Here is a 5231-nt window from a genome sequence, read left to right as displayed (position 1 = left end):
TGTTTAGTTTGACAAGTTTATACAAGATTATTTCACCTGTGACAACAAAATGATGGGGAGGAGGGCTTTGCTTGACTCAATTTCTGGAAATGGGAGGAGTAAGTTAAAAAAGGAAGTAGAAAACATGATTCATTCAAGTCCATTCAGGTGTAAATGAGTCAGCAAAGATGGAGGCACCTCAGAAATGACTTCTTGTGGGTGCCGTGGTGCACACGTGCAATCCTGGCCTTTGGGAGGTGGATGCTGGAGGCGCATACATTCCAGACCAGACTTAGCTAGAGAGTGAGACTCTATTTAATAATAATGATACTGATAATAAGAATAGAAAAAAATAATAAAAGACATTTCCCCCTGTCTGTTTCCGGGTCATCAGGTAAACATTCACAACTTATTGAGCACTTAAGTGTTCTGTCAGGCCTCAGTTTCCTGCTTGCATATCTTAACCATTTTTGGTTGATTAAAGCCTCTGGAGAGCTGAGTTGTCTATTTGGGGCACCAAATTTCTTGAGTGACAGATGGGAATAAAGGCTGAGGCCTGAGACTTTTTGAAGAAAACATATGTTCCCAAGTTAGGAAGACACTTCCAATGCTATACATTTTAAGTGGTACCACTCAAAATCTACCATTTGTCCTGCATCATTCTAATAAAACCTTGGCCTTGGTGGCCTGATTCAGGATGGAGGAGAATTGTGGATGACTGTGGTGGGACCTTTACCGTAGGTTTTTGAAATTCTCCTGTGGGAGTGAACCACAGACTATGGGGGAGTTTGACATCTATCACAACCAGGGCACCCCAGTTGGGCGTAGCTTTGCCATTTGGGGTGGTCTTTTCTCCATGGTTGATTGTAGTATGGTTCAAGTTAGAGGAAAAGAAGATCCCTGGAACTCCATCACTAGTGATGCCTTAACCGGAACCATCCTGGCAGCCAGAAATGGACCGGTGGTCATGGTTGGGTCAGCAGCCATGGGAGGCATTCTCCTAGCTAATGGAAGGAGCTGGTATCTTGTTGACAAGATTTGCCTCTGCACAGTTTCCCAGTGCTCCTCAGTTTGCTGAAGATCCCTCCCAGTTGCCTTCAAGCCAACTGCCGGCCTTACCTTTTGAAGACTATCGACAATATAAATAGATTTCTTTCCCAAGATTTCTTTAACCAGATGAAGTGCAGTTCAAGAAGGATTTCGGATCAAGTTATGTACAATCTGTTTTTACAACTATAGGTGGGACAGCTGTGGCCAATAGGCCATGAAGAGACATTTAGCTTTTTTTTTTTTCTACGTAAAGGAACATGGAAGGAGAATAAATGATGTTGCATTTTATTTATACACACTTGGATTGCATTGTGATCAGAATGAATGTCTAATATCATTAAAAGAGAAGTGCTTAGAAGATGAAGGACCAAAAGATAAAGAATATGAGACACAATCACTTCCTTGGGGACTTCTCTGCCTGGTTCTTTGTGTACAGTTGATGGAACAATAACAAGCCCCTGGATCTTAAAACAACAACAACAAAACAAACAAACAAACAAACAAATGCCCTTGGCCTTATGTGAATGTTGCTTTCAGTTAAGGCTGTATTTTGGAGAATATATGTTATGTATATGGCTGAATCTAACTAAGCTTTTTTCTTTCTTCCTTTTGTGTTCTGAAAGAAAAGGTTATTATAAAAAAAAGTTCTAGGAGCTGGGAGTTTGGCCTAGTGGTAGAGTGCTTGCCTAGCATGCATGAAGACCCGGGTTCAATTCCTCTGTACCACATACATAGAAAAAAGCTGGAAATGGTGCTGAGGCTCAAGTGGTAGAGTGCTAAACCTTGAGAAAGTCCAAGGACAGTGCTCAGACCCTGAGCCCAAGCCCAGGACTGGCAAAAAAAAAAAAAAAAAAAGTTCTAGTGACTAGATCAGTTATAGTAGTTTATAATTCTAACTCTCAAGGAATAATTGCTCTTTTGGTATTGGCTTCAAGATTGCAAATTCTGTCTGTTTTGATCATTAAGATTCCTGACACATTGTACTCTATGAATTATTCTTGTCATTCTTATTTTAGACACATGAAAAGCCAGAATGACTTATCCAATTTTAAGGCCAGGGCTTGAACTCATGTACCACATGTGGGCTTTCTAATGTATATAAATAAAAAATACAGGCCTGGAGTTTAGCATAGTGGTAGAGTGCTTGCCTAGCATGCACGAGGACCCGGGTTCGATTCCTCGGTACCACATACATAGAAAAAAGCCAGAAGTGGTGCTGAGGCTCAAGTGGTAGAGCTCTAGCCTTGAGAAAGTCCAAGGACAGTGCTCAGGCCCTGAGCCCAAGCCCAAGACTGGCAAAAAATAAAAAAATAAAAATAAATAAATAAAAATACAGTTTTCCAAATCATCCAACGGCCAAAGGCTTCCCACAATGCAGATCATGCAATCCTTATTTGAAGCAGCACTATTTAGGAAGCTAAAAGGAAATGATAGTTAAATCTACCTATTTGTGCCTTTTAGTAAATTGCATAATTGAAAGCAAATAAGGAGTTTATTTAGTACAGTTTTATTCATTGTAGGCCCGGACCAGACAAGATGTTGAAAGGAACTTGATAGAGGGTAGTTTTAAATAGAAATATAGTTTGGATCACTCACATGCCTCATTCTCTCCTATACCAAGTGTTGTTCTGGTTCGTGTCCCGTGTTGCTGTCAGGCTGCCTGGAAGCCAGGCAAGAGGAGGAATCTGGGCTCTACTCCAAGGCCAGGATCTTTTTTGTGTCACTTTCACCTATCTTTACACAAGGAAAGGAAGATTCTTTCTGGCTGAAAAAGAAGACTGGTTACTGTCTTGTCTTCTTTTATTATCTTTTCAGACATTCTTGGCAGTTTTCACTGGACGACAGATGCAAAACGGACGGCCTTCATCAATGGATGGAGCTATCAGTGATAATTGTTACTTCTGTTTAGACATGGGGTCAGTTGTTTTTGAACAGTTCTAAGGTGGGTAAAAAGCATTTGTTATAATATTTTCTGGCAAGATGTCTCCCAAAGTAGCTAGAGCCCTCAATAATGGGTTTCTACTTGTGTTATATGGGAATTCAATTACAAACTACAATTAGAAGCCACAATTTGAGAGGTTGAATTGGGGAGTCTTTATTAGAAAGCCAGTGTCTGTGAGTGGACACACATCCCCCCAAAACCTGCAGTCTTGAATACATTTAACACTGTTAGGAAACTTAGCCATGAGGGTAGTAGAGCAAAGACAGAAAACCAATCTCAACAAACAAGATCAACTCTCATGGAGAGCTGAAGAGGAATGCTATGGTGAGGAAAGTCAGAAGTCATGAGGTATGGTGTGGAATGTTGGTCTAAATATGGGTCATGAGCATGGTTCTGGACATGGGACAGTTTGTGGTACAGGTCTGACAGGTTCAATAACCTACTGTCCATGTTCCTGCTCCTGCCTCTAGGAATTCAGATACACCCATCACCTGGGAGTGGGACTTAATCCTCATCTACCATGTTGCCACAATGGTGCCAGTTAGACCCAGTATCCTTATTTCAATTACTTGGGCCTAGTTTCCGGAACTTACTGTTTGAGCGATCTCCCTGCTTAGTCAAGTATGATCTCCTTAAGGAGCTCAAGCATCTGTCATCTTAGGGGGCATGGGGAGAGCATTTTCACATGATGAGATTGTAGATTTCCAGCAAATATAACACACACATGCTGGACGCATTGGCTCACGCCTGTAAATCCTCAGGAAGCTGAGATCTGAGGATCTCAGTTCAAAGCCAGCCAGGGTACTAAAGTCCATAGGTGCATTACTTCACACACATTGATACCCTTTCTCATTTTTTTGTCCCCATTTCCCTTCCCCACCCCTCATATTGGTTTTCCCCCTTCCCTATCCTATTTCAAATAAACAAATAAACGTATATACAATATACCAGATAACAAGGTAAAATACTGTGTCAATATGAGAATAACCAAGGGACAACAAAAGAGATGAGAAATAACATAGTACATTAAGAACAACAATCACACATTATATAGCTCTTGTTTCCATATCCTGGAGATCCTTTCATTTAGTCTCATCCTATATGGCCTTATGTATCTAAGTTTTTAGCTATTGTAATGCTCTGCTAGGAGAGTTCTAGATGTGTACTAATTATTACAAATGAGGGAAACCATTGAGCCTATGTTCCTTTGAGTCTGGCTTGCTTCATTCCATGAGAAAAAATATAACACATAAAAACATAAATAACATTTACAATGTATGTATATCTTACTTAAGTAATTGTAAGGAAAACAGTTCAAAATAACTGATTTCATATTTGTTTTTAAGTGAGACTTCCATATTTTAGAGAACAGTAAGCAACCAAATGACTTTTCATTCCAAGATCCGAGCGTGTTTCTGGTGATCTTTTCCATGCCAACATACTGGTGTGTTCCTGCTCAGTCCCACACTATATTAACTGACATTGCTTTATAACAGCCTTCAAAAAATATATTTTTATGACAAAAGAACACTAAAGGATTCTGATAAAATGGTGCAGGCTCAATCGTTCTTTGCAAATGAAAATCTAAGTAGTTTTAGGTTCCTAAAAGCCTAGCGTACGGAATGAAGCCAATCCATCCTTAGGTCAAAGAGAAAGGTTGGGTTGTGGGGAATCCAAGCATAGAGGAAAGATGGCAAAACAAACTTCAGTTGGAGTCTTGTTGAAGATCAGACTTAGGGAGACGACAATAAGATAAGCAGAACTTGGGGTTGATTGTCAGGTGGAAGTTGTGACCAGAACAGCAAATAAAGCAAACTTGGGGAAAACTTAGGTAAGGTTCTAGAAAGAACTTTACACAAAGCCAATGGCAGCCCTATTAGTACATGGCTACCATTCAGCTTGTGTTAGAAATAGGCTTTACGTATATAGTCTAGGAAATCACCATAGCTGTCATGGCTGATGAGGTAGGATATAAATGGATACAGTTCAACAAAGTAGAATAGGGAATGCTATTGCCCTTTGAATTTTGGGTGGCTTCCTTCTTATCTTCACTCGGTACATCCAGTTCATCAGCACGACCCTTTTAATTGTGTGCTCAGTTGATTCTCTTCTCTTCATCAGGACTGCTACCAAACTAGTCCTTTTTCCACCTAACAACCAATAGGGCTTAAAAGAAAAATCACATAGTGTCACTCATATGCACAACTCTCCACATTTTTCTCATGACACTTAGGAATAAAATCAGAACTTTTAGCTTTGG

The 5231-nt window shown here is 40.0% G+C and overlaps 1 pseudogene; it reads left to right on the top strand.

The window, feature by feature from the left end:
• The first annotated feature begins 850 nt into the window (after positions 1–850).
• LOC150061656 (mitochondrial import inner membrane translocase subunit Tim17-A pseudogene) lies at positions 851–1127 on the top strand (annotated as a pseudogene).
• The last annotated feature ends 4104 nt before the right edge of the window (positions 1128–5231 follow it).

This window comes from Megascapheus bottae, chromosome 6 (assembly GCF_031878675.1).
Source record: "Megascapheus bottae isolate mThoBot1 chromosome 6, mThoBot2.hap1, whole genome shotgun sequence".
Lineage (NCBI taxonomy): Eukaryota > Metazoa > Chordata > Mammalia > Rodentia > Geomyidae > Megascapheus > Megascapheus bottae.
Note: the sequence above shows the minus strand (reverse complement) of the source record. Positions and strands in the feature narration are given on the sequence as shown.